A 27,795-nucleotide genomic window follows, 5' to 3' on the forward strand; every position below is an offset into this window, starting at 1 on the left:
TGAGTGACGTCAGCTCAGGGACGAAGTCCCAGATTCTCGGCGCTTTTGTTTACTGCGCATGCGCGTATGGCCTCCGGGCGGGCTGCTTTGCTGCTGCTGAGCAGGTGCGGATAGGAACAGGGTGGGGCTTGTTTTTAGTATTTGCCCTGGAGACCTAGTTTTTATGCAGGCTTGCTGAAGGGACCGTCTCTTTAGAGGGCTTTAGTAGCAGCTTTTTAGACTGGAAGAAAGTCAAGGAAGTTGCCTTTCGAATCATCGCCATCATGAGGCAAGCTTTTAAGAAGTTTCTCTAGGAATGGGGCCTCCCTAATCCACTTAGAGGGTAATAAGTGGTCTTTTGTGACCTATGTGGCCTCGATACATTGATTACACTTTTAAAACTATCTGTAAACGTTTTTTAAAACCTTTCATCTTCTAGGTGCTGAAAGTACAGAGAAAGACATACCTTGCCTTAAGGAAGTGTATGGCCTAAGGAGATAGCATATAAATGATGTACTGTTTTAGGTGTTACAGAAGCAAATGCCAGAATTGGGGAGGCGGAGTGTCTAGGACTGTGGTGCTTCCACCTGGTCCAGGGAAGGCTTCCTGGGAAGATGATACCTAATAGAAGAAATTGTTTTGTGTTTGGCTTAAATTATGAGTAGAGTTCGCACAGTGCTACTGCTCCTATTAATATACCCCAAAATCGATCAGTAAAAATATAACTGGGGGAGACTCGTCAGAATTCCTTTATGTGTTTTGTTGTATTTATCCATTAGGGAGAGTTAGGAGATAAATGCAGTAAGAAGGCCAATACTCATAATGGAACTGAAATCTTAACAAGGTAAGACAAAACTTACAAATTAAAACCATAGAGTGAAAATCTCATAAGAGTGGTACAAAGTACTGGTGAAGTTCAAGCACGATTGGTGTAATACAGAAATAATCAGGGAAGGAATTGTAGGAATGGGGGTGGGGGAACCAACTAAGGAAGTCATTTCTTCAGCATTCTTCAACAAAACTGTTCGGTTTGGTTTTGTCTCAGTTTCTGAGGAGCTTATAGTGCTTCCGAATATGACACCAATTAGATACATAGATCTGGAGCTCAGGAGAGAGGTCTGAGCTACAAAACAAATGGAAATCCAAGGAAATCTTTTGAGACTACAAGGTAGAGTTGTGAAACAGCAGTAGTTGGGTGATGGAAATTAAAAGGAGTAGCCAAAAAATATTTAAAAGGCCCCAAAATATGGTGTTACTGAAACCCTGAAAAGAGACCTTGCCCGCAGAAGTGATGGTTGATCTTGTAAACGATAGAGTATCCCTTTTAAACAAGCAGTTTTATAAATGCCTACATGTTTTGTACTCATATACAGCAGAGCATTAAAATGCTAAAATACAGGTTTTATAGATATATTAATTAGAGTCAGTGACCCTAGGAATTAGCAAGATTAGACATGTGACATCTTAAGCCTTCCTGATTGTAAGATAAAGTCTGGCAGTAAGACTGGGTTCCAGCAGAAAGCTGTTACAGGGCCTGCTGACTTTATCTCCTCAAGCAGTTTAGTTTTTTGTCTATGAAGACTCACATGGCTGACAGTGTTTTTCTGGGAGATATTCCCAAGACATACTCCCATTGAAGAAAATGTATCAGAACTTTCATTATGTTTACTTTCAATATCTGTGTTTCAATATCTGTATTTTTAAAAGTAAGTTATTTTCAAACTTAGAATAAATTGTGTTTCCCACCACAGTGGTGACCTGGTGACTCTTGAATGCCACTCAGCCAGCATGGGCATTCCTTCTGTATTTCTTACATGCCCCCAGCATCTAGTATAGTGCCTTGCACAGAGTAGGCACATTTTTTTTTTTTAAGAAATTTTTTTTGTCGGGGGGAGTTAATTAGATTTATTTGTTTATTTACTTTTTTTAGAGAAGGTACTGGGGATTGAACCCAGGACCTCATGGATGATAAGCATGCGCTCTACCACTTTGAGCTATACCCCCCCCCCGCCCCACTAGGCACATCTTTTAAATCTAAATTTTATTTTGACAAAATAAGCAACTAATTGATAGAGGTTGATATGCTTTTAGCCAGAAGGGATAGCTGACAGCAGAAAAGACACTAGACCTATTAAAAGCAATCTAGTTTTGTCTGCTTTTGCACTTTTTTACAATGGCATTCTAAAACCTTTTGGTTTGGGGGGGAAGTATCACCAAAATGCTCACCACCATCTAAGCTTACTATCTTCTGGCCTTCTAAGAAGTGCAGTATAATAAGCATGCTTTAATAAGTATTTTAATTGAATGAATGAGTGAATTTTCAGGAAAAGATGTTATTCAGTGTATCTTTTAAAGAAAAAAATGTAACTTTTGAAAAGTTTCCATATAAAGTGTTTAACATTGTGAAAGGTTTGTACAATGCAGGATTAGTTTGGTTACATGGGAAGTCTGCTTAAGGAATGTTTCGTTGTCCAGCAGTGTTTAAATGAAGCACCACTGTATTCATTGGCAGTGTTTTACCATGGCTATCGTTTGGTAAGCCAAAGAACTTTAGTAAAATGAGATATAAATGTTGTATTCAAAGCAGACTTTAGATATACTTACAATTAAAAACTTTTATTGTCATGTGCTTGTAGCATGCACTGTATGTCTACATATGTTCGTGCTTATAATTTTGAACACTTGTTTAAAATTTGATTTCTCATCAACACTTTTATTTTATAGTACATTCTGGTCATTTTGCTCTTTCCTTAACATTCCCTGCAAATCCCATCTTGCTTGAAACAATAGATTAAAACCAGACTGGCAGTTGGGGAAGGCTTTCTATTGCAACCATGTGTGTCAGAAGAAAGGATTAGATTTCCTTGTCCAAGAACATCAAGGGGAGCCTCCACCTCTGCAGACACACCTCTGTTCCTCAGTAATGGAGAGTTTATATCTAGTTAGATTTAAATGGGATAAGGAAAGAGTTTAAGTCCACTCCTAGCTCTGGTAGTATAATCAGCCCTCAAGTCTCAGAGTATCCAATTTTGTTTCTCTAATTTAATTCTAAGTGTCAGGTTGGTATTAGATGCTGATCAAGGTAATGGAGAGTTACCCTACACATTTATTCACTTAAAGAAGAATTTTGCAGAATGCAAAGACTAGATGGCATCTATGTTCAAACCTACTTGAAGTATGATCCATTCACCTCTGACCTTTCATTTATATTGAGTATATTTTTCAAATACAGAGGAAGAGATTGCACAATGAAGGTGTACCTTTGTCTTCATAATCTGGGGCACAGCCACAGTTCTCTGGCCATACTGTCTTTTCCTGGACTCATTTTATGACTTAAATAAAGGCCCTAAATCAAAGTGAGGCAGAGTCAATGTTTGAATGACATAACTTCCCAGGATCACTAAAGTACTTAGGAAACCATAATGATGATTTGGAGATTGTTCTTTTTCACCATTGGCTTAATTCTAGTTCAACTCCTCATTTTATAGCCGATGAAACTATAAACTGTAGTGGGTTCAAAGATACTAAGTACCTTGGTGAAACTCACACAACAAATAAGAGTAGGAATAGAAAGAACTTTAATCTCCAGATGAGTGCTCTACTCTAAGTGATACCATTGTAAGGCTGAAATTGCTAAGTATGGGACTGGTCCAAGCAGGGCTAGTTTCACCTCAGGGCACTTCCTTGTCATGCTACAAAGTCAGAGCAACTCAATGGCTGAATTTTAAAGAGTTGATATTTTCCTCTCTCCACCCCTAACGTTAAAAGATGCTTTTTTTCCCTAGTTGTGTTTGGGGAAGTGCAAATGAGAGTGTCTTCTTTGTGTAATAATCAGGAGGCTTCATCTGGTCTTTGGGAAAGCTGCTTAGGGGCTACGTGGGTGATATTACTATCACTTTTTTCCTGGAAGATGCCATCTAGCAAAATCAAGGGAGAGCCTGGGTGACATGGATAGAAAAATAGAATTTTCCTCAAAGTACCTTCTTCTCAGAATTAAAGGCCAAGGCCGTATTCTTTTTTCCAGATTCAACTTATTACATTAAGGACCGTTTCCTACTCCACAACAATGAAGCCATTTTGTTAGGGGTTGGGAGAAGTTGGTGAGAATAGATAGGAAGAGTCAGAGTGGACATAAGGGAATAATTTACAGTTACTTGTCTTCAGAGAACTGACTCCATTACTTGTAGAATTCTTAGTGTCAGTACCAAGAGGAAGACTAATTATATGGAGGGTGTTGCAGGCCCTGGGATTCCTATTCTTTTTCCATAATTTCTCTCCATACTTTTTTTCAAACTACTTTTCAACACTAGGATACAAGTCGTCAAAGGAGACAGAGAATTGCTTCCTTAATTAAGCATGGAGCTAGAATGGAGAGAACGATTTTGAGGACACGTAGGAGATTATTTTGAATGTTCCCCATCCCCACTGTTGACCTGCTGCCTTAGGACAAATTGTTTCATGGAGGAAATGGAGCTTAGACATGAGCAAATTGAAGTTTTGGAGGAACATTTTACTTTGTTGTCTCTTCTTGCATGCCGTATCTTTTCCAGATGGTAGAGCCCTTGAGACAAAATCTGTATGTTATCTGCACACTCATTCTATGTTTAAATCACCACCCTTTGCTCCTAGCTACTTCGTAGCTAGAGTGAATAGGCTTCCCCCTTCTGGATTTATGTTTTACAAAGAGAACTAGAGCAATGTCTCTGAAAAGCTCCCTGGAATGTCTTTAGGTAGGCTCTTTTCTGTTTTGTCTATGTAATCAAGCTACATCAGTTTCCTTCCCACATGTATGTATCTGGTGTGATGCTAGGCTCCTAGTCAGATATAACGCTTAGATCAAAGTCTTTCCAAAAACAACATCAAAAGATGTCAATCTCTCCAAAAACAGGGAAGGTGTTGGCCTCACTATCTCAGTTAAATCCCATCTTGACCAGTTAGATTCTATTGAACTTTCCAAAACCAACTGACAGTTGCAATCAGCCATGTTTTTCTTTACTTTTTGTCCTTAATAAGTAGAACTAAGTGTGAATTCAGAGGAAATTTGCATGCTAGTTCCATTACTGATTTGTCAACTGGTTTAACCATCATGTACCTCTTTTTCCTTGTTTGTAAAATGATTTAAAAATAGGGCTAGACAACATACATTGTAACTCTTGTGATTCTAGGAACTGGTTTCTGTCCCAGATTCTAATTGTCCTAAATCAGATTCCTTTAGAGATAGAGGTCCATATTCCAGTCCGGATCTATATTTCAGAGTGTGGGCCCTGACCCATGTCCAGGGCAGATACTGAAAACAGGCCTCACAACTTTTTCAAGACTGTGCCCCAGGCATCTGCTCTCAACCAAGTAAAACTGGGCCTACTTGTCATCCTGGCATGGCAGGGTTGGGTTTATGAAGAACAGCGACTATGAAACCTTTCTCACCTAGCTATGAACATGAAGGGCTTTGCACAGATCTATTTTCAAAGGGCAGGCAGGACGAATATTTGACCTGTTTTCTTTCTGTGTAGCTACATAAGTAGCAGCTCTCTTAGCTCCCAACTACATTGCTTTCTGTTGTTTCTCGGAAACACACTCATCATTTTTTAATTGACAGTCACAGTGATATATGTGACAGCTGCTAATCCAAGGAGGGGGTTACCTAACAAGTGCTGGGGTCTTTAGGAGAGGAATGTAGCCACTGTTCACCCACAGCTTGGCAGGTGTGGGGAATGAGGGATGGGATGTGGGTGGGAGTCACCCTACCTGTCTCTCCTCCCACCCTCTAATCTTCTGATCTTTGGATTCCTCTCATCTGCTGAAGACCAGAGCAAAGGAACATGATTTATCTGGTCCATTAAGGTCAGTCCTTTCCCCACTCACTCCCCACTAGAAGCACGGAACAGGTTGCAAAATGGTACACAGTGGATCTGGAAGTCCAAATGGAAATATTCAGTACAGAATTATCCATTTATAGAACTGGAAATATAACTTTAAAAAAAAGTGAAAACAATCCAAATCTTCTTAGGATAACTTTTTAACCAGACATTAAACTAAGGCAAAACCATGTTTTCATCTTAGCAGAGTTCGTGAGACATCAGAGGAGGGCTCAATAGATATTGGAATATTGGTTAAGTGAACAAATGAACACATGTGAAGAGAAGGAGGGAGGTATGCAGTGAGATATTTTAAAGACAGACGTTGCTGGGAAATGGTGAGGGGGGAGGATGTAAAGCCTAAAATAAGCCCTGGAAGCATTTTTAAATCTCTGATACATGGTCGCTTTCTTGTGGTTTGCCTTTTCCATTAAAAAGCAGGATGCATAAAATATTCTGATTAGTTGAAGCTTATTATTTAGGTTCCAACTAATGTTTTATATATAAATCTAAATTACTGCTTTTTCTCCATTCTGCTTCTCTTTCTGTTTGGTCAGATCCCTGTGGGAGGGAGTGACATTCCTGTGGTGGGTAAAATAATTTCTATGGAAATTTTTCAAAAGACAATTTCAGTAAACACTATGTGAAGATATGATTTATTTCTGGATTCAGCCCTTGTGGTTGCATCATCTCCCTATTTATAATCGAGTTCTCCTTCTGCCAGCATCTTTTTTTAAGGATTTGTCCTTATCAGTTTGCATATAAGAGGATAAACTTTCATAAGGAGGGTTGAAGCAATGGGAAGCAAGAGAAAAGAGATTGTGTGAGAAGAGATTGTGCTCCAGGAGGCATGGCTGTACTGGAAGAACCCTGGGTTTTATTTCCAGTTGTAATTCTGCCCTAAGTAGCAAAGTGACATTAGAAAGTCCTTAACCTCTCAACTTACTTTTTAGCTGAAAGTATGGGAATGGTTGAACCAGATGATGCTCAAGGTTCCTTTCAGCCCTTAACTGTATAAGCTTATGCTCGTGCAGGTGTTACATTTTTTAACCCAAAGATATCTCTGTGCTTTGGAAATACATCTACAAACTGATAGACTGAAATATCCTCCCATTTTGACAATGTTCCCCTGGGACCTCAAGGACTCTTTAATCATTTCATTATAAACCTGTGGAAGACCCGGAAACTGTGTCTTGGGTAATGTGGTGTTGGAGGAATTGACTCAAACTGTGACTAACTTGAAGAGAGTGTTAGTGAGAAAATCATTAGATAATAAATTCAAAACAAAGGCAAAATAATGAGTCTTCTAATATTATCACATGCATGGAGGTGAGGGAAGGTGATGTTTGGGAGCTGGCGCCAAAGAGAGAGTCTGGAGGCAGAGTGAGAACTGGAGAGGGGACCTAATTAAACTTACTGGCTTTTGCACAGCAAAGGAAAGTATAAATAAAATGAAAACACAACCTACAGAATGGGAGAAAATATTTGCAAAGGATGAGACTGACAAGGGACTAATTTCCAGAATATACAAACAGCTCGTACAACTTGATAACAAAAAAAACCCAACCCAATCAAAAAATGGGCAGAAGACCTAAACAAACATTTGTCCAATGAAGACATACAGATAGGCACATGAAAAAAATGTTCAATATTGCAAATTATCAAAGAAATGCAAATCGAACTACAATAAGGTGTCACCTCATACCAGTCAGAATGACCATAATTCAAAAGTCCACAAATGATAAATGCTGGAGACAGTGTGGAGAAAAGGGAACTCTCCTACACTGTTGGTAGGAATGTAGTTTGGTGCAGCCATTATGGAAAACAGTATAGAAATTCCTCAAAAAAAAAAAACTAAAAATAGACTTACCATATGATCCAGCAATCCCACTCCTGAGCATATATCCATAGGGAACTTTAATTTAAAAAGATGCGTGCACCTCAGTATTCATGGCAGCACTATTTACAATAGCCAAGACATTGTCCATCAACAGATGACTGGATAAAGAAGTTGTGGTATATTTATACAATGGAATACTACTCAGCCATAAAAAAGAATAAAATAATGCCATTTGCAGCAACTTGGATGGACCTGGAGATTGTCATACTAAGTGAAGTAAGCCAGGGAGAGAAAGAAAAATGCCATAATGATGTGACTTATATGTGGAATATTAAAGAGTGAGAAAATGAACTTATTTACAAAATGGAAACAGACTCACAGACGTGGCAAACAAACTTGTGGTTACCAGGAGGGGAAGGAGAGGCCAGGGGTAAATTTGCAGATACTCCCATTTCTAAACTATTAGCAACCAGGTCACTCAATATGAGTCCACAAATTCCCTGACAGGACAAGGGCGGGCTTCTTGGGGCCTCTTCTGGTCATTACACACAGTTCCCACGCCAGCCCTGGCTACTTACCAGTTCTGTTGTCACTGTTGATAATCACTATCAATGAAAACCACATCTCTATCCAGAAGGAACCCTACCTCAGAATGACACCTGCACCCCAATGTTCATAGCAGCACTATTTACAACAGCCAAGACATGGAAATAGCCTAAATGTCCATCAACAGATGACTGGATAAATAAGATGTGGTATATTTACACAGTGGAATACTATTCAGCCATAAAAACCGACAACGCCATTTGCAGCAACATGGATGCTCCTGGAGAATGTCATTCTAAGTGAAGTAAGCCAGAAAGAGAAAGAAAAATACCATATGAGATTGCTCATATGTGGAATCTAAAGAATAAATAAATAAATAAATACAAAACAGAAACAGATTCATAGACATAGAATACAAACTTGTGGTTGCCAGGGGGTGGGGGGTGGGAAGGGACAGACTGGGATTTCAAAATTGTAGAATAGATAAACAAGATTGTACTGCGTAGCACAGGGAAATATATACAGGATCTTGTGGTGGTTCACAGCGAAAGAGAATGTGACAATGAATGTATGTATGTTCATGTATAACTGAAAAATTGTGCTCTACACTGGAATTTGACATAATATTGTAAAATGACTATCACTCAATAAAAAAAATGTTTTAAAAAAAACCACATCCACATGCCAAGGGTGCAGAAAGGCACCCAATAATAGAACTGTGGTTTCTCCTCAAAGAATAACACCCCTGTAGAACCTGTTTTATCCATCTAATCACTTGGGAATCAAAAAGGGAAAGGAGAGAAGGGGGTCTCTAGCTCGGATCTTTACTGTGTTAGGCAGATCCCACTCCAGTCCTGTTATGGCTCCATTTGTTAATAAGTTCTCCTCCTAGAACACTTAAGACTAGCTCTCATAGATTCTTAGACCTTTCCAGTTGTCTGACATTTTACACCAGGAGGCAGTGGCATGAAGTGGGGCAACATGATGCTAGTAACACAGAAACACGGACTCTTGACAGTCTATTATTTACTCATCCAGCAACAATTACTGGGTGTCTTTCGCATGCCAGGCGCCATGCTAAGTGCCGAGTACACAAAGCTGAGTAAGACAACCATCCATGCTCTTCAAGATGACAATTTAATGAGAATTGCCAACAGCCAACAATTTCAGGGGGAACGTCTCTATCAAGAATATCTTTTAATTTTTTTCAAATCACACTTTAGGGCAGCCCTGGGTGCAGCACTTACTATATGTGTGACCTTGGACGGACGCCTGAGGGTCTTTGTCCCGCTGTCCTCACCTGAAGATGGGGATGAAGGATAACAACTTCCCCAAGTGCCCTTACAGCTTTAAGATGAGCACTGAGTTGGCTCCTGAAGGAGGAACTGACTGAATGGAATTTCAAGTTGGAGAGAGGAGCAGGGTGTCTTTAGGAGGGATAAACAGCATGAAGGAAGCGTGGGTGTGCAAATGGAAAGGCATACAAAGGAGTGATGGTAGAGGGGAGTAAGGCGTTAACATGTTTCCCTGCATCCATCCTTGTCCCCTTAGGTCTGTTCTCAGTCGGCAGCCAGAGCAACCCATTAAAATGTATATTAGATCATGGTCACTCCTCTGCTCAAAACCGTCTAGTGGCTTCCCCTGTCGTTTGGAGAAAACCCAAGTCCTTAGCAAGACCTATAAGTTCCAAATGATCTGCATTCTCCATCCCAGCCTCCCTTTCTGGCTTCTTTGCCCATTGCCTTCCCCTCATCTCTGCCCTAGACAGGCTGGTCTCCTCATCAGTCCTCAACACTTACCACCATCTAACATATTTTACCTAATTTACTTTCTCGTCCACTAGAATGTGGGCATCATAAGAGCAGGAACTTTTGTCTGCTTTATTCAGTACCTCTAAAATTTAGAATGTGCATGGCTAGTAACATACTGGTTAAATGAGTTTCCCCAGTTTATAAATTAGGAAACTAAGATCCAAAAATGGAAAGCAAATGAGGTCAAAGGGCTCCTTAGAAGGAAAGTCTGGACTTAGAAAGTACTTAGATCTGCTATCTTTGTGCCTTGTAGGCTCTGTGGTAGACTGATGGGCTTCAGAGATGTCTACATCCTGTAGCCCAGAACATGACAAAAGAGACTTTGCAGGTGTAGTGAAGTGAAGGATGGGAAGTGATCCTTTTGATTGTTGGCTTAACTTCTGCTGTTCCTTCCCTCGGCCTCTTCAACTCTATTAGACTTACTTATTCACTCATTTATTAATTCACACAACCAAAATTTACTGTATATTTTGATAAATCTGTTTTAGCAAAAAGAAGGATATGAAAGGGGAAATTTTACATCTCTATGTAATTTATTTTAAAGCAGTGGGATTAAGTGTGTGTGTTTGTTCTACTTTAATTTGAGGATTTCCAGTGCTTTTCAATTTGAAAGATAGAAACAGATATTTTCTGAAAGATACTCTGAGCCAGGCGCTGTGGTAGACGTTGGAAATAAAAGAAAATTCTTGAGCTACACACACGTGTAAGTGACAAGTGAACAGAGAATAGGACCCCCCTCCCTGCCCAGTCAAATGTCTCCAGGGAGGGAAGGAGGGTTTTGGTGGAGGCTCAGAGGGGAACTCCAACCCTGCCTGGAGGACAGCATCAGGGTGGAGGGGTGGCAAGTAGAGAAACCCCGAAGTAATATCTCAGTTGAGTAGTCTGATCCTTATCAAGGCCTGCCTTTCCCTGGCCTTGGGTGTTTTGCTAACCAGAGCCAGCTGTTTTGCGGGTGCCTTCTCTCCCCTGTCTTGGTGTCCCTGCCTGGTCCCTTCACTCCCTGCCTCCCACGCCCTGGCATGACACAGGCATTTACAGGCCCTTTCCCAGGAATCTATTTAGAGCCAGCATCCTGTGTGGCTCAAAAAGAGGCACAGCTTGTGATGAGATAAGGGAGGAACTTGGAAGAAAACATGATGAACATGGACAAAGCCAAGGGGGAATGTGCGTGTTTTCACTTGCTTTCCCCAAACAGGATGCTTTCTTTCACACTACTTTCCATAATCCAAACAGTATGTTTCTCCTTAACATGCTGTGAAGAGGTGGTAGGAAAGCCACATGCGACATGTTTTTCCTCCCAAGATGCGATTAGCACCCTTCCTGGTGCTCCCTCAGCACCTCGTGCTCCCACATCTTATGGGGTCTTTCACAGCCTCTCTGAAGCCCATGACTGTTCTCCATGGACTCCTAAGATCTTTCTAGAGCAGCCACTAGTTTTGCCTGAGGTTTTGTGGCATGCACCCTGCCCACAAGGGGTGCTCCATAAGTAACTGCTTAATTGAATTGAATAAAACAATGTAGGTATTAGTTTGGGCGTATTTTGAAACGTTGAAGTCAAACTCATTTTAGAAGGCTGAAAATCATTTTCAGTTTTAATTTATTATTTCTAAGAAAACAAAAATGTTCCCACAATTTACAAATTAATATTCACCAATGACATTTTCAACCTGATTTGAGACACCGAGGAGGAAGTGTGGGTCGAGTGCATAATACAAATTATATTTTCATTGCTCTCCAACTTGTGGTCATGTATGAAGAAGGAACACAAGATATATGAGGGGAAAACACTTTGAAAATGCTAAAGTGTGTTGCAGATGTTAGTTTATGTTTTCACACAACTAGAACAGAAACTGCCTATCCCCTCAGTCCCTTGCAGACTGCGGCCGACATCCGTGTTTGGATGGGATGCAGGAATGGTGAGGAATGGTTACTTTTTGCACAGAGCGTTCAATTGTTCAGGCTTAGCCAGGATGCAGATGGTTTTCCATTGCTGGAATGGGTCAGGGATGGTGGGGGGAAGCACTCAAGCTTTGCTTTCACTAAATTGGCAGTGCAGGCTTTCCAGAAATCTTTGAACAATAATACTGTTCAGGTACCTACTTGGAGAGGTCAACTGCTGGTTGAGGTCATTTTTAAGAATTTAAACCACACAAGTGACAGTGACATGTCCTGGTGCCATTTCATTACCACCCCTGACTTCTCAGAAGCAGTTGGCGCCGATTTCTTCCCGGACCAGGATCTAGCCCTGGCTTTGCGACAGTCCAGAGAGCCTGTAGTTCTCCAGGGGAATTGCAAAATGCTTCTAAATATTTTAAAAATGAAAATAAATATTCATTTGATTTTCATTTACATATGCCATCCAGTTCTTTTAGAAGACGTCGGTAGTGTGGAATGACATGGCCAGCTGTTGTATGTTTCAACTCTGCAGTACAGCTTTGAATTCTCAGAATAAGATGCTGATGGTCCTGTGGTCCAAAGTGATCTGATTTTCACCTTTGCCAATATTTCTTTCCGTGTGGCTGTAAAAAAATTTTGGAGGTCCAAGACGGTCAGGTATTATTTTACAAAGCCTTATTTCTAGTGAGTTCTAGTAATTCTTACTCTTACTCAAATAAATAGTGGTCAGACCTTCCCCAATAACAAAGTAACTAAGCATCCACATTTTACAATTGTAATGTAATTCTGGACTGAAAAAACTATTTCCTGGTCTCCAGGATCTAGAAAGTAAACAGATGACAAACAATTAGGAATGTTCGAATCATAGTTGGGGGGCAGATGTTTTCTGTGTCTCCACTGCAAGCTCTCCACCTCACATTTCTTGCTCTTTTTCATTTTTGCTTAAGCATCTCTTGGTGTGTTGTCTGGGAGTTTAGATGTGTTGTTATAACACAACAAAGAATTATGTAACACAAAGCCCAAGTGGCTTTTCTTTTCCCTTTCAGTCCTACTATAACTTAGACCAAACTCAAGTGATTTTCATCCATTATGTAGAATGGCTCCTGAAAAGGAAGAATGTAGCAAAAAGAAAACTTTCAGGGAACACCGAGAAACGAATGCATCATGATCTACTTAACAGGGAACTATGAGTAAGAGTCATGCCTGAGAACACGGAAGGGGCTTCTTTAAAATACCTTTTATTTTTTCAATTTTAAAAAGAATGCATGCACATGGTAAACAAAAATAATTCAAATTTTGGGAAAAATACAAAACAAGAAGTAAAAGTTCTCTTCTCTAGTATCCTATCCCAGCTCCTTAATCCTGCTCCAGAAGAAGAATGGTTAGCCACTTGTACATCCCTCCGGAAGTATTCTATGCATATTACGGAGATGTCACAAACACCCATATGCTTTCCTTCCCACGGGCTCTACTTCTTCGTTTTCCCCGTACTGTGTCACAAGCATCTTAACATCTCAATACTCATTTATACCTCAGTTAAAAAAAAAAAAGTCATGCTTCATAGTATTCTGTTGAATGAGAATATTATTATTTGTTTATACAGTCTCTTTTTGGTAAATGTTTAAATTGTTTTTAGATCATTACCACTGCAAACAGTGCTTCAGTGAACACCTTTGTAAGTATATATTTGTACACATAAAAAATAAATCTACCTGCAGGGTAAATTTCTAAAAGTGAAATGACTAATTCTGAAATTATGTGTATTTGCATCTTGAAAACTATCTCCTCATTTATCTGCCAAGATGTTCACCTATGTGTACACCCAGCAACAGTGCATGAAAGTGTTTCCCATCTGCTGTCATCACTGGGAATTGGTTTTTAAAAATAACAACGTATAAACACTACCATAAATTCCATCTGGGGTTCAGGAAAGGACTTTTACTTTTTGCTTTTTAGACATCTGTGCTATGTAAATTTGATACAGTGATGATGTTTTCTTTTGTAATTAAAACAGATTAAAGAGGTTCAGAGCACTTGTTTGTAACTGTCTGGGGATAAACTTCCACTTGTAAAGTCAAGCCCAGAATATGAGACTATTCTCAAAAGGAGACCTCGGGAGGGAGCAGTCAGAGGCAGAGTCTGATAAGGGCAGGCTGATAGAGGGGAAAGGAATAGTCTTCCGGGCTACTCACCTTTGAGAACTGGAGGAGGTAACCCTGTGGTACCCAGATGCAGGAGCCCAGAGATAGCTATAAATCTCTTGCAGTGTTACTATCTTCCCATGGGGTCGTAATCCCTAGAATGGGGGCTTATTTTTGCAACCTACAAATGAAATGCAAAGGATAAGCCTAAGGGCAATACAATCTGTGTTTCTCATTTTAAATTCTTTGGGAATGGAGTGTGCTCAATTCCTCTTTTCCTAACATAGACTAGAAAACTTGGATCTATCCCCAGGTTTACACATTTTCTTTAGAAAACCCACATGTTCCACTCTCAGAACCATTACTATGGTAGAAGAGTTTTTTCAGGGCGAGAATTCTTTGTAAAACAGTTACCCAGATTCAGGGTAAAACATCTGAGTCACAGCTGTTTAAAGTCCAGTCTGGTCTGCTGCCAAAGATGTTTCTATGACATCAAGTATCTCGTGTGCATTGGTAAATAAGACAATAACGGCAGTATAACGTGGAATTTGTGATACTTGAACGTGATTTTCCTAGGCAAGGAGAGCTGAAATAGCTGGAATAAAATTATAACCTTCAGTATGAAGGGAAAAATTTTTAGTGCGGCTACTGCTAAGCAATAGTCTTTTCAGCTGTATTTTAAGAGATTGAATAATAAGTGCTTGATTACTATTGGTAGTACAACACTGTATAAACCGTTGAAGTGGAATTAGACAGTGCCTGGCATTTACTCTTTTTTAAAGAAATTTTTAGATGGCACTCTTAGGTCTGTTTATTTATTTATTATTAGTTTTGTTTGTTTAATGGAGGTACTGGGGATTGAACCCAGGACCTCGTGTGTGCTGAGCACACACTCACCACTGAGCTGTACCCTCCCCACTACTAGCATTTACTCTTTATTTTGGACCAAATAGTATCCCCTCCCAGATTCGTATGTTGAAGTCCCTACCCCCAGTACTTCAGAATGTGACAGTACTTGCAGATAGGACCTCTAATGGGATCATTTTAAGGCAAAATGAGGTTATATAGATACACTCTAATCCAGTATGACTGGTATCTTTTTAAGAGGAGATTAGGACACAGACGACAGAAAGAGGAAAGACCACAAAAGCACACAGCAAGAATGTGTCCATCTGCAAACCGAGGAGAGAGGACTCAGAAAAAACCAAACTTGCTGACACCTTAATCTTGTCTTCTGGCCTCCAGAAGCAAGAAAAAATTAATTTCTGTTGTTTAAGCTACCCAGTCTGTAGTATTATTTTATGTCAACCCTAGCAAACTAATACACTCTTGGATACATATGCTTGAGATGCACTGCCACAAAAAATGAAACAACGTATAATGAAAGTTATTCATTGTAATGTTTATGATAGCAAAAAAAATGGAAACATGCTAATTTCCTTCCACAGGAAGCTGGTACACTATGGTATATTTGTACAGTGGAGTATGATGTAGCCATAAAAGACAGTGAGGAAGACCTCTGTGAATTGATAGGAAGTAATTTCCAGGATATACTCTTCAGAGGGGAAAAAAAAAGGCAAGGTGCAACAGAGTATATGTAGTACATTACCTTTTGTGTTAGAAAGGAGAAATAAAAATGTGTGTGTGTTATTTGCTTAATTTGGGACAAAATAAACACAGGAAGGAAAAATAAAAAGTGGCAATAGTATGAATACAATCAGAAAAAAAAACCTAGCCATTTGTCAAATTAATAACATAACCATGCAGGGAAAAAGAATTAAGGTAACTTTTGAACACAGTCATCTGAATCTGATATAGTCTAAGGATCAAAAGATCTGTAACAAAATCTGGAACTTAGTGGGTTTGTTGTTAGCATTGTTGTTGGAGGACTACAATTATTTTATTTGTATTGTAAGATAGAGGAAAAAAAAAAACAGTGTTGAGGTGGTTGGCAACCCAGGTTCTCCCTGTTTAAGAAAAGAGGGAGAAGAATGCAATGGGGAAAGGTGAGGAAGAACCCTGAAACTGGGGGACACCACTGTGGACTCCATGTCAGCAGCAGGACCTAGAAATTAGGTCCTGGTTTCTAAATACCATCCTTCACCAAAAACAACAAGGCTTCTTGAGCAAATGTCCAGTTCTAAGTTTGGAGCAGGCAAAGTGCAAGATAACCCCAGAATATATTGTCCTGGAAGTCAAGGGAGTGCTCAAAGACTAAAAATTCAAAAGGACACAGAAGTAGTCTTGAATGGTCTCCCAATGGCCACATTTGAGACAATTTGAGCATCCCAAAGAAAATGTATAATACATTATAATATATGACATAATATATACTATAATAATATAATAACATGTTGAATTTTTAAAAATCTGTATGTTCATAGTGATACTTAAAGCAAGGCAGGAAGGAGGAAAGCTCTTCTTTACAGAAAAATGCCAACTAATTTATGTAGAAGGGATGATAAAAGTATACATTTATCGTTTTGCAATCATCAGTGCAATGACTGATTCATATGAAGCTCATCAGTGGTGGGTATTAACTAGACTTGTGAGGATCGTTTCACAATAGATACATATATTGAATCATTATGTTGTACACCTGAAACTAATATAATGTTATATGTCAATTACACATCAATTTTAAAAAGAGACAAAAAGATCGATAATGAACTGTTACTGGAGAGCAGAGTAAACATCTCAAAATACTACATCACCACAGGAAATTCCTTTAGAAAAAAGAAATGTAAAAGTGTATGCTATATAACGTAAAGCAACTAAATAGCCTTTTCACGCAAAAAAAAAAAAATTACATCGCAAATTGCTTATTCATTACAAAGGGTAAAGATATCTTTACAATAAAGAAATTAGAAATTCAGCAAATGCCACTTAGCCAAATGCTTAAACTTAGCATCACAAATGGGGCAAATGACATTAGGTGTATCTACCATGCTACAATGGGAAGGGTACATCTCCTATGTATTGCATGCCAAAAATATGCCACCTGTATACATACTTGAGGAACCAGTCAGACAAATCCAGATTGTTGAATACCCTTCAAGATACTGGCATGGGCTTTTGAAAAACGCCAATGTCGTAAAAATTTTTAAAGACTTGGTGGAGGGGGACTCAGATTATAGATTATATATGAAAGCGAAATGCAATGCATAACACTTGATTTGAAACCTTAGCTTGAGAAAAAATCAAGAAAAGGACGTTATTGGGTCAATTCAGAAAATTTGAATATGGACTGAATATCAGGTACTACTACGTCAGTGTTAACTTTACCGATGTGATAACACTAACAAGGAAAGATAGAATAATCATTTAATTTTTTGATACATGCTGAAGTACCTAGGGTTGAACTGGTCCACTTTTTTTTTTTTCATGTGAGTGTACAATTGTTTCAGCACCATTTATGGAAAGACCAGCTTTCTCTTCTTAATTGCCTTTGTACTTTTGTCAAAAATCAATGGGCCATACGTGTGTGGGTCTATTTCTGTTTTGTCCTGTTTTGTTCCATAGATCTATGTATCTTCCTTGACACCAGTACCACACTGTCTTGATTACTACAGCTTTGCAGTATGTCTTAATGTCAAGTAGCATAAGTTCTCCAACTTTGTTCTGCCTTTCCCAAGTGTTTTAAGGATTCTAAGGGCCTTGTCATTTCATCTAATTTTTATTATTTTTTATTTATAGTTGATTTACAATGTTATATTGTTTTAGGTGTACCCACTTCACATACACATACATTTTATAATCAGCTTGTCAACTTGTATGAAAACAGCCTGTAGTTATTTTGATGGGGAAAGCAGTGGATCTATAGATCAATTTGGAGAATTGACATCTTGACAATATTGAATCTTGTGATCCATGAATTCCATGTATTGCTTCATTTATTTAGGTCTTCTTAAATTTAAGCAACATTTTGTCGTTTGCATTATACAAATACTAAACATCTTTTGTCAGTTTTACTCCTATTTCATATTTTTCAGTATTACTGTAAATGGTATTTTAAAATTTCTAATTGTTACTGGTACATAGAAATACAATTGATTGTTGTACATTGATCTTGTATAGTGCAAGTTTGCTAAACTCACTTATTTGTTCTAGTAACTTTCTTGTAGCTTTCCTAAGATTTTCTACAGATAATTGTGTCACCTGTGAATAAAGACAGTGTTACTTTTTCCAAAGGGAAACCCTCCTTCTCCCTCCCTCTGTTCGTTCATCCTTCCTTCCTTCCTTTATCCCTCCCTCCCTTCCTTTCCTTTCTTTCTTTTCTCTTCTTGCCTATTGTACTAGCTAGAACCTCCAGTATAATGCTGAATAGAAGTGATGGCACAGACATCTTTGTCTTTTTTTTAAACTGATTTTAGAGAAAAAGTATTTAGTCTTTCATCACTAAGTATGATATTAGGTATAGGGTTTTTGGTAGGTGCTTTTTATCAAGTTTACTTCTCTTCTAGTTTGCTGAAACTTTAAAAAAAATCAGTAGTGTATATTGGATTTTGTGAAATGTTTCTTCCTCTACCTGTTGAGATAGTCATAGATAGATCATCTTTTAGTCTTTCTGTTTTTTGCCTCTAAGTATGTCTGAAAAAGTTCCTCACTTTCATTTTGAAAGATATTTTTATGGACTATAGAATTCTAGTTTAATGGTTTTTTTCCCCTCTGAGTACGTTAAAGATGCTCTACACTGTCTACATCCTTATTGCTGTTTCTCTGTATGTAAAGTATCATTTTTCTTAGGCTTCTTAGGATTTTTCCCTTTATCACTAGTTTTAAGCAATCTGATTATGATATGCCTTAGTGTAGTTTTCTTCATGTTTCTTGTGTCTGAAGACCATTGAGTTTCCCGGATTTGTGGGTTTATATTTTTTTTTTATCAAATTTGAAAATATTTTAGACATTACTTTTTCAAATATTTTGTATCTTCTTATTACCTTCTTTCCTTTAACAACTCCAGTTTCACACATAGTTGGCTGCTTGAAGTTGTCCCATGGTTCAGCGACACTCCTTATTTTTCTCTTGTTCTTTTTTTTTTTTTTCAATTCTGTGCTTCATTTTGGATAATTTCTATTGCTATGTCTCCAATCTCACTTACTTTCCTTCCATGATGTCTAATCTGCTGTTAATCTCATCCAGTGTGTTTTGCATTTTAGAAGTTTCAGTTTTCATCTGTAGAAGTTCAATTTAAAAGTGATCTTCCATGTCTTTGTTTAATGTTCACTCTTTCTTCTAGTTTTTTGAACACATAGAATACAGTTATAACCGTTTTAGTACCCTTATTTATTAATGCTATCATCTGTGTCATTTTTTTTTAGTATATTTTGACTGATTGGTTTTTCTCCTCTTTATGGAGGAGTTTTTTGCATGCCTGAACATTTTTGATTAGATGTTCAACATTATGAATTTTATCTTGTGTGATGTAGGTTGTTTTTATATTCTTTTTTTTTAACATTTTTTATTGATTTATAATCATTTTACAATGTTGTGTCAAATTCCAGTGTTCAGCACAATTTTTCAGTTATTCATGGACATATACACACTCATTGTCACATTTTTTTCTCTGTGAGTTATCATAACATTTTGTGTATATTTCCCTGTGCTATACAGTGTAGTCTATCCTACAGTTTTGAAATCCCAGTCTATCCCTTCCCATCCTCCACCCCCCTGGTAACCACAAGTCTGTATTCTCTGTCTGTGAGTCTATTTCTGTCCTTTATTTACACTTTGTTTTTGTTTGTTTGTTTGTTTTTGTTTTTGTTTTTTAGATTCCACATATGAGCGATCTCATATGGTATTTTTCTTTCTCTTTCTGGCTTACTTCACTTAGAATGACATTCTCCAGGAGCATCCATGTTGCTGCAAATGGCATTATGTTGTCGGTTTTTATGGCTGAGTAGTATTCCATTGTATAAATATACCACATCTTCTTTATCCAGTCACCTGTTGATGGACATTTAGGCTGTTTCCATGTTTTGGCTATTGTAAATAGTGCTGCTTGTTTTTGTATTCTTAAAAATATTATTATACTTTGTTCTGGAATCTGGTTGTTATTTGGAAACAGTTTGATACTTTTGGGTCTTGTTTCTAGGCTTTGTTTGGTGGCACCAGAACAATATTTAGCCTAGGGTTAATTTTTCCCACTGCTGAGGCAAGAACTTTCTTATTACTAATCTCAGCCTCATGACTTATGAATTTTCCATTCTGGGTTGTGGGAATGGCCAGTATGCTGTCCCTGCATGAACCTCTGGATAGTTTGCTCTTACTCCATAAGACTATTCATTTCCTGGTCTCAGGTAGTTTACTCACTCACATGCTTGATCAGTTACCAACTGAAGCCTTGAAAGGCGCACTCTGTACTTCTCAGTTCTCTGTGCAGTTCTCTCCAGTTGAATTCTCTGCACTGAGAACTCGAGCCTTATTGGCTTATCTGGACTGTCAGCTCCATCTCAATTCAGGGAGATCTCCTGAGTTCTCTCTGTGTCACAGACTGTAAACTCTCTTCAGGCAGTAAGCAAGGCTAACCTTGGGCTCACTCAGAGATCACTGGCCTTCGTTGATTATTTCCAGTATCTTGGGAGTTGCTGTTTGATTCATATATTTGTCCAGGTCTGTTGCTGTTTTACACAACAAAGTAAATCTGGTCCCTGACACTCAGTCTTGGCCAGAAGCAGCAGCAGTTTTTAAGCATTTTTAAATTTCCCCTGAGACAAACTCCAGCTGATCATCTTTGCTGGGCTTTCCAGCTTTTCCACCTTTTTTTCCCCTCAAGATACCTCTTACCTAACAATGACTGTTTTTGTTAGTTACAAAGTTGAATATGTTATTTCTCCATTTCCCTTTTATTTTAGCACACAATTTTATGGTATACAATGTTTCTGAGGAATGAGTATATTGTAGTACAGCAGTTAAAACCTGTACAGTTTAAGAACAGATGCTATGATTGGCATATACCTTAAGCAAAAGCAAAAAAGTCCATAAAGATGTATTTTTACTGACATTTTCAAAAATGAAACTACTTTTGGGGGGTCAGTTTTATTGTGTGTAAGTCATTTTATTTCCTTCCCCATTGTGCCCAGCACGTGGATGCTCAGTCATTTGTTGATTTATTATAATAGATTTGTTGGTAGTCTAGGAGTATGTATTTTTCCCCCACTATTATGATTATGACTAGCTATTATGTATTGATTGTCTCTTATATGTCAGGCACTCTGCCATGCACTTTATACAATATCTAATTCAGTCTTCACTAATGATCTATGATATAGGAATTTTTAGTCCTTCTTTTTAGACAGAGACATGGATTCAGGGAAGTTAAATAACTTGGTCAAGATTAGCCACTGATACTGTTGAGTAACTGATATTATTGAGATTCCAAACTCAGTTTGGTCCGATGCCAGAGCCCAAGACCCTCGTATTGCTTTGTCCCGTGTCATAACATATTATAAAGCTTTGCGGTTCTTTTCTCTAACAGGAACTCTCTTATTTTTCTTTCATTCTCTTAAAGAAGGAAATAAAAAGAGTGGTTTTAGGACAAGACAGTTGAGTAGGTATGCATCTTGAGTTGTCTGAATTTCTCGGAGATCGGATCTGAGTCCAGGGTGATTCCACATGGCTGTATTATACCGGAAGACCAAGAACTGATTATGTTCAATAAACATAATGAACTAAGAATATGCCAGATCCCTTGCTCCCTTTGATAATAACCTTTCCAGTTTCTACCAATAGAGATATATTTACTCTTCAAGCACGGCCCAGTTCTTTCAGTCATGACAGGAAATATTATAGCACTTGGAGACTCTTTCCAGAGCTATGCAAGGGCTTCTCTTAGGAAGGGCCTACACTACAAATGAAAAATGGAGTTTTGATCTCAAATAGTTTTCCTAATAATACTGTGGTATGGGCTGAGCAGGCATGTTTCCTGAGAAAGGGAGGATGAAATTATATATTGACCTCACAATGGTGCATTTTACAGTTTCCCACATGTGGCTCCTCTACAACCAGGAAGCCAGATTTCACATTACCTGGGGGTTGGATTTGAGCCTGGGAGGGCCCTGGACAGGGGCCTGTCGGTGGAGGAAGTCAAGGAACACCAGCCCAGATTGTCCTCACAAGGGGAAAAGAAACGCAGATTCATGGACAGGGCCCCAAGTTTATCTGAATCGCCTTCAATCACGGTCAAGGTTTAGCATCAGGTCACTGGTGCCCATCACTGTGGCAATGAGGGATTATTTTTATTAAGCATTTTGTGTTTGTCCAAGAGCTTTCAGTCATTAATCATTTAACTCCTATTCCCCATGAGACGTTTGTGAAGTAAATGGGCAAGAAAGAACATGATTCTTATTTTACAGATAGAGAAACTGAAGCATTTTTTGTTTGCCACTCTTACACACTGGAAGAGCTAAAGCCATACACAAGAATTTGGGAAAACCAGGCTGGGCTTTTGATGAGCTTTTTGTTCCCCCAGAGAAGTGAGGTTTTCTGTTTTTACGCAAAATGAACTTGCATATTTTTCATTTTGAAAGCAACATGATAGATACTGAGGTGTACTGAATTAAAAAACAGGCTTCACTTCCTTACCTTATATAGTATGAAAAATTTACTGAGTTCCCACAAAAAATTTGCAATCCAAATATGCATTTAAGTTTAAATAGTAAGTAAGGATTGTAAGACATTGCTAATCTCAAGTTTTCTAGTAAGAAGAAGAATATAAGCAAACACATCTAGTGTAGTTGTGACTAGCTAATAGCAAGTTATAAAGGGACTGTGAGAGGATGGCATGGGAATTTTGCTGCCTGGAATTAATCTGGTGGGCTTCCCGGAGGGGGTGTGTTTTGAATTTAAATTAAAAAAAAAAAAGAGATTTCAAAGACGGCATGTCCTTCAGCCCAGATGCTTTCAAATATCTTTCATGTTTCTTTCTATGGAGTGTAAACACCACCAAAAAATTGTCAAATAACACAAGAAGGAGGAATTGACCGAGGGGTCCACAAGGGCACATTTCAGAGTAATGGAAAGGAAATGAAGAAATGTTCTCTGACAGTGAGACCTTTCAGATCTATTAACAATGAGGCAGTCCTGGGGGCAGATGGGTTAGGGTGGTAGGGGGAAGGGTGTCAGTAGAATCCATTTAAACCAGACTAGATAAAGCACAGAAAGATGACCTCAGGAAGCACATGCGCTCTGGTAGGGGTAGGGAATACAGTTAGGACCAGCAGTCGTTCATTTCCTTTGGCATAAGACAGACTTTGTATTCAGATGTGTTTGAAGCTATGTGACTAAAAGTTTCAGGTTCTTTTTAAAAATGGTATGAACAAGACCTACCTTACAAGTTGATGAGTAGAATAAAAGGACATGGTACGTTAACATGGTACATGGTGCCAGAGGCCAGTTTGGCCTATATTGGATCTGAAGCTTAAACAATATTGGAGTCCTTCTTTAAGAAAAAGATACACAGTTCTGGTTGTAAAATTAAAGCAAAAAAAATTTTTTTTTAGGATGAGAAAAGAAACTACAAAAAATTACTTTAAAAACCCCAACAAATGGATAAATACCACAAACATCATAAAACCTGCAAATATCACAGCATGGTGCTTTAACTTAATAACTACCTGAACTATCTCTATTTTATACGTGTGTGTATGTGTGTGTATATATTCCTGTTCGCCTCTTCGTATATTACTGAAAATTTACTGATATACCGCATAGAGAGAATGGAAACATTTCAACTTACCTCTAACAGGATGCATCAAAATTTGTTTTTGTTACTGATAATTTAGGAAAAGTTTTTCCAGCACCGCAAGTTGTTGCTTCTACTGTCATGCAAAATTTTAGGATTGTTGTTGAATTTGGGAAAACTTCTGTGAAGGTTTTTCATGAAAGATTTGTAAGATTTAGATAAGTTTTCATGGACTAGCTTCTGAATGTACATGTCAAATCTTGTTTCTCCTCTGTTACCCTCCTAATTTGGGGGCTGGGCATTGTGAGATGGACAGTCACATCTTGGCATGATACACCTCGGTCTCAGCTCCTTGGGTGAACAGAAAATGATAGGAGTGATTCTGGAATCCTTTCCTACAACTGGGTGACTAGGATCAATTATATACAAAAGTGATGTGTATCACACATAGTACATCCCACTCCACTCCAGCTAAATGCATCTTCAACTCAACTCTGAGGCCAGCCTTCACAAAAGAATTGTGACAGTGGAAGTCAGAGCAGTATTAACGAATTGGTGTTAAGTACCTTAATTGTATAAACTTTGTAATAACATAATCATGCCTACACATTGATGGAGTCCCTACCAGGGCCTTGGAAGGCTCTCATGCCATTAGTTTCATGGTCAGCTGCCCCTACAACATCATATCAACATGCAGAACAGTTCTGTCCCCAGACCGGCAAGTCATGCTCAAAGCAAGCAGGATGGTGGTGGGGATTTGGGGTTACAAATTCCGGGGACTCCCTGGAGGCAACAGCTTGTCCAACCACGGAGATGAGATATGTCTCCTTCAGCAGTGGTGAATCTCAATTAAACCAAGTCTTGAGGATCTGATAGTGGCATATCAGAAGGAACTCTTTGTTCCTCTTGAATTACTGTTTTGTTTTGTTTTTTTAAACCTCCATGTCAGCTTGTTACATTTAATTTCAAAGCTCTTCTTTGAAATTGCTGTGATTTACCTGACTCTGAACTCTATCATCTTTAAGAAAAATCCCTTCTTGGTGCACCATGATCCCCTTAGAGCGCTGTGATACCTGAAGGTGGGAGAGGTGAGTTGGCAAGTTTGTCCAGCCTTCCTCAGGGCCACTCCACGTGGTGGTGGGCAGAGATATTTTCAAGGCTCATACAAGCAGCAGTGGGGGAAACAGAGGCCTAGTGGTGTGGTGGTCATTCCAGAAATGTAACCCCTCAGAAACGTGCTGCCCAGGCTCTTGTAAGAAGGGTAAAACAAATAAAGCTGCTGCCTATTTGGAACATACGCTGGCTCCTTCCACATCTGCAGGACATTTAGCTCCTTGCATCTGGTAATGTTTGTGCAAATATAATTCCATATTCACTAATAATTCCTGGGGCTAAAGGCCCCCCCTCGAGTAACCTTGTTAATATTCTCTCAAGGCCTGGTGTGAACGCCTCATAGCATTTTGATTAGAATTCAATCTTGTGTTTTTTTCCCTCTCAGTCTCTTTCTCCCTCTCTCCTCTCATGCTTTTCTGGCCCCCGGTTTCCTGGCCACCCACATCAGGAGACATTCTCCCTCCCTTCCACTCCCCATTCTCAGTTTCAAGGAATTTCCTTGTGTCAAAGGCAAAGTGTGATTGACATATTTTTCCCCTCTTAAGAGCAGTCATCTCGGTGTTTGATTTAACCATCTCCTTATGGGGCTCATATAGTCATTACCTGGGTGAAAAAGAGACCTCCTGCTCACCCCCATGCTCAAGCACCAGGCTCAGACCCACAGAGCTCATTATTTTTATAGACTTTTAAATTGCTACTCTCCTTTTTTATTTTTTTATTTTTTTTTTTGGTTGGCACTAGCAGATGATTCCCTGGTGTGTTGTACCCTAAGCCTTAAAGAATTTTAGTTATCTGAAAACAGGTAGACCAGCTGCCTCCTGCCAGTGCCCTTTGCCTGCCAAGAAAAGCATTTGCTGTTCTTTTGACCTGGGGGAAAGAAAAGATACCTAACACATTCTCTGGTTTTGAATTCACCAACTCCAGGCAGGCTGTGCTCCTTTGGTTCCCCGAGTCTCACTTGATCAGCTGATTTGTCTCTCAGGAGAAGAAAAGAGAAAACAAAAACAAAAGCAAATTAGCCATAGAATGAAGAATTATATTTAAACCCAAGAAGAATTTCTTGGCATCGAAGTTCTGAGTGTTGGAGTGATTGTGGAATGCCTGCGCACCCTCTCTCTCTCTCAGGCTGCATTATCATCGAATTACTCTGGGTTCTAAGGGTTTCTGCCTGAAGGGGATGAACTAGATGACCTGGGGAGGTCACTTGCAGCCTTTTAATTCAGCAGCAAGCCCCTTCTTTTCTGTGAAGGGCCGCACTTCTCACAGTGCTGGAGCTGACTCTTACGGGGCTTACTCATGTGTCTCCAGAATCACAGCCCGTTCTTCTCTTTAATGAATCTTATCTCCTGTGGCTGATTGTGATAACGCTACCTACTCAGAACTCCCCGTTGCAGACAGCTCTGCTGTCCCGCGATAATTATATTCTTAAGTAACCTTATGTGTCCCAAATACTATTGTTTCAGAGGGAAATGAAGTACTGGAAGTTAGAGGCTTGGATCTGCAGTAAAATTATTTTTTTTTCCTGCTGGAATTTCATCAATAAAAGTAGTTTTAATAAAAAGCTATATGTATATAGCCATAATATCTTAATTCATTGTGCAAAGCCAGCACAGCATTCAGTGACATCTCACCTTTAATCAGGAGGGGTGGCCTGTCTGTAGTGATTGCTGAAAGCACTCTTATTAACGTAGTGTGACACAAATACTTGCTTGTCATAATTGTCATCCATGTTATGATAAACAAAGCATAAAACCAACCAAGCAAAGCAGGCATGTATTCTTACATCAAGAGTAACAGCAGTATGTGTCTTATAAATTGTGTTTATGATTGATGCTGTGCCCTACTGCTTTAGGAAGAGTTGGCTGTCGGAGAAATGCCAGTACTTCCCATTACAGAAACACTCCTAAGAATACATGTCCGTCTGTGATCCACCCAGACCAGTATCCAAGCCTAAAGGTAAAATTATGGGATTTTGTATGGAAATTAATTATTACCCTACAATATACTGGCCCCCGATAGTGAAAATGGACTTCAAGACATTTCTAGCTTATCTCAAATTCCTGTTTCAGGTTTCCAAGAGCCATTCATTGAAGTCAAGACCTGAAGAACTTATCTGGCCCACTAAAACTTTCCTGTACCCCAATTTGTATTTTCACCTTGTATGCTCACTTGAGATACTACGTTTCATAAATTCACCACCTGCTTTGTAGAGTAGTACTTTCTCACATTTGTTGTGTATCTGCTTCTTTCAAACTCGAGTCTCACCAAGTTCCAGTATTCCAGGATCTGGTTAAAGAGTCTCTGGTTCACCATTTCTATATCGTCCATGACTTGGGAAACTTTAATCAGATTTTTATTACATAGTCCAGTCACTGGTTCATGCCCTCCACCACCACTTCGTTTTTCCAGATGGATAAATAGGAATTTTCAAAGTTTGTCTTCATGTGGAATCCCCTCCTCTCCTCCTAAATATTTTAATTGATGATGTCCAGAGCCTTTTTAGTACTAAGTCATAGTGCTTGGTATCTTGGTATTGTATATCTCAGTTACTGTTGCTATAGGCCGGGATTTTTTTTTTTTTTTAGAAGAGTAGGTATAACATATTCATGTCCTTTTGTTCAGTTTTTCTGCAATGTTGCTATTTTAAGATAACGAGACCAACTTTATTAGACAATCACCATTAATAAGTTAAATACCTAAGTCAGTAATTTCTAATTTGGGGGGAATGTAAGTAATTTTTCAATTACAAAGTTATATGGAATGCAAAAATTTGAATATCATGTAAGTAGCAGGAGTTGGGGACCAAGGCCAAATAAGCTCTCTCTGCTCTCTGAGGAACTGCACAAACCCAACCAAGAGAGTTCCATGAAACGTGCTTTGAAAGCAAAGCCTTTTTTTTTTTTTTTTTTGGTTGGGGAGTGGTAATTAAGTT

The 27,795-nt window shown here is 38.8% G+C and overlaps 1 long non-coding RNA gene and 1 other non-coding gene across 3 annotated transcripts; one reads left to right on the top strand and one right to left on the bottom strand.

Annotated features, from left to right (window-relative positions):
• Positions 1-6: 6 nt before the first annotated feature.
• On the top strand, positions 7-27,050 carry LOC135322020 (uncharacterized). Of its 2 annotated transcripts, XR_010382256.1 has the most exons (4): positions 7-104; positions 759-823; positions 26,716-26,819; positions 26,933-27,050. It is a non-coding gene; the product is annotated as an uncharacterized LOC135322020 (long non-coding RNA). The 2 variants fall into 2 exon arrangements; XR_010382255.1 differs by having other exon boundaries at positions 26,716-27,050.
• TRNAD-AUC (transfer RNA aspartic acid (anticodon AUC)) lies at positions 1,910-1,983 on the bottom strand. Its single transcript has one exon. It is a non-coding gene; the product is annotated as a tRNA-Asp (tRNA).
• Positions 27,051-27,795: the final 745 nt, after the last annotated feature.

The sequence above is a fragment of the Camelus dromedarius genome, chromosome 9 (genome assembly GCF_036321535.1).
Source record: "Camelus dromedarius isolate mCamDro1 chromosome 9, mCamDro1.pat, whole genome shotgun sequence".
NCBI classification, from domain to species: domain Eukaryota; kingdom Metazoa; phylum Chordata; class Mammalia; order Artiodactyla; family Camelidae; genus Camelus; species Camelus dromedarius.